This window comes from Lissotriton vulgaris, chromosome 1_1, assembly GCF_964263255.1.
Source record: "Lissotriton vulgaris chromosome 1_1, aLisVul1.2, whole genome shotgun sequence".
NCBI classification, from domain to species: Eukaryota; Metazoa; Chordata; class Amphibia; order Caudata; family Salamandridae; genus Lissotriton; species Lissotriton vulgaris.
The window spans coordinates 1,467,556,027-1,467,563,726 of NC_141685.1; positions in this window are offsets into that span (position 1 = coordinate 1,467,556,027).

Genomic DNA, 7,700 nt, shown 5'->3' on the forward strand with positions numbered 1-7,700 from the left:
TGGCCCACGACCCACACCTCCTTCCTCACAGCCGGTGACGTGCGACCGCTGGCCTGGTGTTGGGTCGACTGCACAGTCTGCCCTGCCGCGTAGGCTTGCGCAACTGAAAACAAACAAAAGACAAGAGGCGTGAGTACATGATTACAGCTTCACAACATGTGCAATCGCACGTACCTCTTATAACAATTGGAGGACCAGCGCCCCACACGTTTTACTTGTTCTACATTAAGACCCCTGGCTGTAGCTTCAGTGGCAGCCCCTATACGAAAGGAGTGGGTCCCAAATTCGCCCGGGTCCAAGCCCGCTGCGGCAATGGCCATTGCAAGCACCCGTTGAAACTGAAACCTCGTCAGCGGGGTGGCGTCTGCATGCCTCAACAATGTCCCCCCCCATGATGCCACTCTCTGTGCTAGGTAATCTTCTAAGCACTGTACCGGACACATGGATGACTCGGGGTCCCTGCGAATGATCGTGCAGTCCCCTCTCCCATCTTGGTCAGTCTTAGACCTGAGAAAGGAGACAATCATCGCATCCCCCCTGATCTGAACATGTTCCCTGCACAAGCCCCCCGTCACATCCTGTTTGTTCCTTGCAACCAGCTCACTAACTCTCATAGCCCCGTGAAACGCCAGCGTAAATGCAGTCCGGAACAAACAGGTCTCAAAAGGGGACGAGCATGTGTTAGGGAGTGTGTCCAGTAACTGGGACAATCTGTCTAGACCTATCGGTCGTCTCACGTCTACTCTGCGACCCTCTAGGCGTTGCCACCCACGCAGCGCTTTCTGTACTGTGAAAGACGCTGTTGGGTCCAGGGTGCCATGGGCCCTGGCAACAAAGGAAATGGCGGCACGATGCCTTTGGGCCGTAGCCACCGATTTCCCAGCCCTATGTAAAGACATCAGAAAGAGTACTACCCACTCTTCCTGACCCCAAAGACCCCCTCTCTCTGCCCCTAAAAAGGCTAAATAGGCCTGGAACGCCCCTTCATATGCCTTCCTTGTCCTGGGTGCTAGACTCTCTCCCACGAGGTGACGAAGTTCGGGGCACCGAGAGACCAGAGAGCTTCGGGGAAGGGTGCCGGCTCCGGGTCCGCTGAAGGAAGGAAACCCGAGAAAGCCTGCATGTGAAAACGAGACAGTGCGTCAGCAGCCTGATTCATCACCCCTGGGACATGTTTTGCTCTGAATACCACGTTCAGTTGCATACATAGTAGGACAATTTCTTTGAGCAGCCTCAAAATCAACTTACAATGGGCTGACTGACTATTGATGCATTCTACCACGGTCATATTGTCGGACCAAAAAACGACAGAATGATCTCTGAAACCTTCTGGCCAGGTTCTCAGGGCCACGAGAATGGGAAATAATTCAAGGAAAGCAATATTACTCGTTAGCCCCTTCTCGTGCCACCATAGGGGCCATCTTTGAGCAGACCAGTGCGTGCCGAAGATGGCGCCAAAACCTATGCTTCCTGCTGAATCTGTCCATAGCCCAAGCTCCTCTGAGGACACGGCTGGCTTGTTCCAGACGACTCGGCCATTGAAGTCTGCAAGAATGCTAACCATATCCGCATGTCCTGGCGGACCTCAGCCGATAACCTCGTGCGATGATGACCCTCCTTCAGGCCAACCATCGCTTGGGCAATGGAGCGGGAAAAGGGGCGAGCCATTGGGATTACCCTCAAGGCGAAGTTCAACTTTCCCACTAATTGTTGCAACTGATGCAGTGTAACCTTAGGTGTATTCAAACATACTCGGAGGGCTGTCCTGAATTTCAACACTTTGCTAGCTGGTAAACGGAAACACCCCTCCCTTGAGTCCAACTCGATCCCCAAAAACTCGAGGCAAGTCGTGGGACCCATAGTTTTACCCGGTGCCAACGGCACGCCAAAATGACCCATCAACACACAGAATTCATCTAAGGCCTGGGCACATTCGGGATTTCCGGCGGGACCAAGGAACAAAAAGTCGTCAAGGTAATGCATTACATTTCGAAAACCCGTTTTCTTAGTGAACACCCATTGCAGGAAAGTACTGAATTGCTCAAAATAAGCACATGATATAGAGCATCCCATTGGCATACACCTATCCATGTAAAATGACCCCTGGAACCCGAATCCCAACAGACGCTGATCGTCTGGGTGTACCGGGAGCAACCGGAACGCTGACTCGATATCTGATTTCGCCATCAACGTCCCGGGCCCCAGGCGATTCAAGATGGCTACTGCCTCATCAAACGATGCGTATCGCACCGAACAAACTTCTGGATCAATTGCGTCGTTCACCGAAAGGCCGTGTGGAGCAGACAGATTATGGATCAAACGAAACTCACCTGGGTCCTTCTTGGGGACCACCCCTAACGGAGAACAAACAAAATCCGGTACCGGGGGTACACTAAACGGGCCGGCGACCCGTCCCCGGCTAACCTCTTTCTGAATTTTCTCTTGCACCACAGATGTATGTTGAAAAACGGAAAGTTGATTCTTGCAAATCCCTACACCCTGAAAGTCCCCCACCGGGATGCGGAAACCATGTGTAAAACCGTTCCGCAGCACCCCGGCAGAAGTACGATCCGGGTATTCGCTGAGCCAGGGGATCATTGCCAAGGTATCAATCGGGGTTGGTAAAGGCGCCCCTCGGACTAAATTAGACCTGTTTGGCGCCTCCCTTACCCCCATTCTCACCCGTTCTGGCTCTGCACGATGACTCAGGATGGGACGACCCACACGTACTACACTCATGTTTGAATTTACACAATCCCGGAGGCCTGGTACATTTCCCTTTGTTGAAGTTAAAACAGAAACCCTTTCTTCCTGTATTGCCTGCGGGCCTCGACTGGTCGTCAGTGCTCGTACTTGGTCGAAAGGGCGTCCCCCCATTTTGGCGGGAGTAATCAACAACAGTGCTCCCAACCAATGGCATTCTTAACATCCCCGATTCTTTCATTTTATCCCATGTTACAGAATCGTAACAATCCCAAGTCAAACTCTTGTTATGCTCCTTTTCTTTCCTGAACAGATTGTCATAACAGAACCAATGGTTACCTTGATATGCTGTCGAGTAACCCATTATTCGTGATTGATAAATAGGAAACTCTGGAAGCAACTCGGGCCTACGTTCCCCCAAAATCGATGTAAAAATACCCCACGCATTGCCCCAGTTTCCAATGTTCTCATTTACCTTAAAGGCGGCCATTTTTGCGCGCCAAACACTCGGATGCATTAGGTCCTTCTGACTTTTCACATGCTCCACCTCATAATGATCAACAAGCAAGGAGAAAATATTCACGTACTCCCCCGCCCAGATCTTTTCCTTTATAGCTAAAGGCACATGTTGTCCCAATCTCTCTCTACGAGAGGGTGCTGACTCGTCCCTTGCAATCGGCAATGGCCGCTTACCTGAACCGGACGCAGCATCTGCCGCTTGCGGCTTGTCTATTCCCGCCAACGGCGCAGTCACTTTAGCTGCATCTCTCTTCTCACGAAGTCCTTTTATCAGTGCCTGTGCCTCGGCAGCCGTGGCACCATCACTACTATCCCCCAACCATGCTGCTAGCTGTGCTGCCAGCTCGGGGGGCATGTCTTCCTTGGAAGTCGGGGTGACGACAACGGGGATTGGATTCCCCTCTATCGGTACTGGGGTCGGCGCCTCGAGCGGGGGAGAGGGAACCGGGACGTCTCCACCGGCTGGAACCCTTCTCGGCCTCTTAGGTCTCCCTCCAGCCGGCGCAGGGGCCGAACCCTCCTCCCCGTCTCGCTCCGCCAACCGTTTCTTTATCTCGGACATCTCTTTGCAGAGGAGCCGCACCATCTGGTCGGTCGTCATCTTCTTTGCGCCTTTCTTAGGCATATCTCCGAGGAAGTATCTAAAAGACAAAGAAAAAGATCAAAACGCTCAAAATTGGCTCTTCGTTCCGTCCCGAGCTCACGTGTAGCGAGGAGGTGCAGCTTCGGAGCACAAGAACAAGAGGACGTCTTCTGGTCTTGCGCCTTCTTTTATCCGTCTTCAGGGCGGGCGAAAACCCGCCCCTGCCTGCCCCGAGGGCGTGGCTGGCTGCGTCGGTGTCTAGGCCAGCCCACTCTAGGGCGGGAAAAAGCGCGCCCCGGCTACGCCGCTTCGGGCATACCAGCCGAGACGCGCCTCCCGCCCAAAAATGGCTTCCCGGGGGGATCGAGGCACTCAGCCATACGTTCGGGGGGACCGAGTGGTCGCCCCTTTCCATCTGTCACGCATCAGGGCTACCTGATCATACGCCTGCTTGCGATAATCAGAATTTTGTATTCTGCAGCTGTGAACAGCCGAGCTGCCCGAGAAGCAGTTCAATACGCCCATGATGGAAGGACTCCCTCTCACAGTGCTTAAGAGCTTTAATGCTGTGTAGTCTCTTGCTCGCCAGTAATTTATGCAGTGTGACAGGCTCGAGGATGGAGTTTGCTGTGCTGGTGCTTTATAATAGCAAAGCAACCAAACAGCTGTTAATGAGATACAGTACTCATGTAGCTATTAGGTGTGTTGAATTTTGAAAACATATTTCAAGGCGTAAGCCATAAAATATAGCATACCAAGACAATGACATTTTACTGCATTTACGAGGACCTCAATTTGAAGCTATAAATACATCATTTTCTGCCTTCAACATGTCAGTCTCTATAAAATCCAATCTAAATAGCTGATTGGATTAATAAATATCATAGAAATAGCGTTTTCAATTTATTTTTACTATTGCATTTTGCTTCGTTGTCGAGTCTTATGCTGTTTTGCTAGCATTTTGAATCTCTATGGCGCTTGATTGCCCATGACATGTATCTGCAAAGCAGGCCAGAGGCTTAACACTGTCCCCTGCGGTGCAGCGGGGACGAGGGGTGGGGCCATATTCAGTGTAATGCATATTTGTGAGATATGGGAGTCTCAAGGTTCCCTCACCATATTCTGCAGCGGAGCCGCATTATTTTGCGTTAGGCCAATGATGGAGGAATACAAGAAACTGCGGAATTGAGGATGTAAAGATAAATGACGGACAAGTGGACAACCAAATGAAGCGAGACACTTAAGCAATCAGACCGCAGAGTCAAGATGGAAGCCGATGGAAAGAATGTCCCTAACCTCGTGGAGTCGTGGTGACTAGTGAAGACGTAACTCCGTATTACCACCCAAGCACACTGTACTGCCACTGAATATCACTTCCACAGATTTACACGTGAGCTGTAAGTAACAATGGGGTACTCACCGAATACAATCTGTTATAAGGAAAAATACAGAAGGAAACATCTCTATTTAAAAATAAATACCCAATGTAAGACCAACAATTGGGCTCGAGTACACATTGGATTATGCTTGGAAATTTCAGAGCACGCATAACTGAAAGCACAAGCATTAATGCTAACTATCATTATTTAGATAACGATATTTAGCAATATTCTTATATGATATGCTGCAAAGAGATGCATGCATGTGCTCGCTAGTGAGGACTGAGATAGGGTACGTACTGGGAGAAGACACGCAGCATAGATAAACATATTTTTTATACAGTGCATCATGCCATTTTGAAGCAGTGTAAAGTGACAGATTGCCATTAGCTAAATTACCCCTAAATACAAGAGGAGGAAAGTCTAACTAAGCGTTATCAGCACTCTGGGGGACATGAAAAAGGAAGTGGCAGAGCAAGTCGTTACCCTCCTTGGCTTAACGACACGCTCCGCCACTTCTGAAACACAAAGCTGCACCATATGTATGCTGCTTCATGCAACACACATGAAAGTCACAAAATTGCATTTTTTAAAAGGTTTGTTTATGTACAGGAAGGGACACCTTCCTGAACATAAACAAACCATGGCATTTTGCTTTTTCCATGTGTGCTTCACAAGGCAGCACACATGGAAAAAGCAAACACAAGGAGAAATAATGCAGTTCTCCTTGCTTCACCAATTTAAGACTGGGTTTTCCTGGTCTTCATTTTGGTGCTGCCTACTAGTATGCCACCCTTGTACATAGGGGGCAGCATCAAATACAATGGGTGTTGGGTGGAACGGCCACCACAACACCCACTGCATGCCCCTTTCACGCTAACCATAGCTTGAAAGGGGGCCTTATGTACAAGTGGCTTGACGCTGCCTTGTAAATAAGGTGCAGCCCCTATCTCCACCACAACATCCATAAAAGTGATGTTGTGGTGGCGATAGGGGCTTGTACATATGCCCCTCAAAGTCGTAATTTGTCGTTCATCCAGGCGACAGCAGTGAACACATAACTCACTCTGTCACCTTACTGGCACTGTGAGCAAGTACTGCAAAAACAGCAAGGTGATGGCAGGAGTGCTTGAATAAATCTCAGCCAGTGGCAATCGCTCGGCGTCACACTCCAGTCACCCACTGTGCCACTCTAGACAGAGTCCACCAATATGCAAACCATTCTTGCTAATTCTCCAACAGGAATAGTTCAGCTCAAACTGTCAGAGCAGGTCTCCTCCAGATGGGAACACAAGCAACCCTGACCGATTTCAGCCCACTTAGGCCTTGTTCATAAGGCATATATTGAGTCCTAAGGCACAGTGAGCATGGAACCTTTGCTTGGCATACCTGTCAACTCCATTACATATTTGTTTTCCTTAGTGAAAAGCCTTGAGTGCAACAGGTATAGCCAGACATGGGTCAGTTGCTCACTGTACCATAGGATTCAAGCTATATCTAACTGAAAAGCCCTAACTAGGGTAAAACAGGTTTAGGGACGCTTGTGTTCCCGTTCATAATGAATGTGGCCCAGCACCTCTGGTTGGACTGTTTCCTTTGGAGCACAACCAAGGCTAATCTGCATATGGCTGCTTCTTCTCTGTAGTGGCATGGTAGGCAAAAATAATGGGATGGATTGTGGGCCCAAATAATTAAAAGCGACTGAGATGAAATCAAGCATTCTACCCATCCCTTTTTATTACTTTCAGCATTGTGAGCAACAAAACCCTTCCAAGGCCAAGAATAGTTTGCACATCTGTGGTAGCTTAACAGAGTGCAAAAAGAACCACCAACTATTGTAACATTTGTGGTGGACCATGTCGTACATTTCCCCATTAGAAGTGGAAGTTAGACAGAAACAATAACTTAAAAATTCTTTACCTCATCTTACATTATCCGACTGTATCTTTCAGAATAAAAACAAACAAACCAGATAGTCTTCCAACTAGCAAACTATGTCTTACACCAAGTGAAACAACCATTTAAATCAATAGGCCATGCATACATTGCAAATTGCAACAATTGCTAGCAGCAAAGCAGCGCATGAAAAATGTTTTGTACAAACACAGGGGCTTATTTACAAGGCCTGTGCACCGCCAGAACCGCACTTTTTCTGACGTTGTGGTGGAACACAGGACTTAGCCATATCTACGAGGCCACGGAAAGCCACACTGCATGGGTTTTCATGGTCTTGTAGATATAGGGTAAAGCAACGCAGTACAAGTTGCTGCATTTTTTCACACTGCATCGGGGAGGCATGCCATGGGCATTAAGGTGGGTGTTTCCATGTAACACCTATGGCATTTGGCACATTTTCTGATTTACAATATGCTATAAACCTTTGAATGCATCAAAAGTCTATGCCTCCACAGGGGTTGTGTAACAGTTGTTTTTGTGCAAGAAGGTGTCCCTAATATCACAAAAACAACCTGATTTCAACACAGGCACCCTTGCACCATGTTGCGAGGGTGCCTACG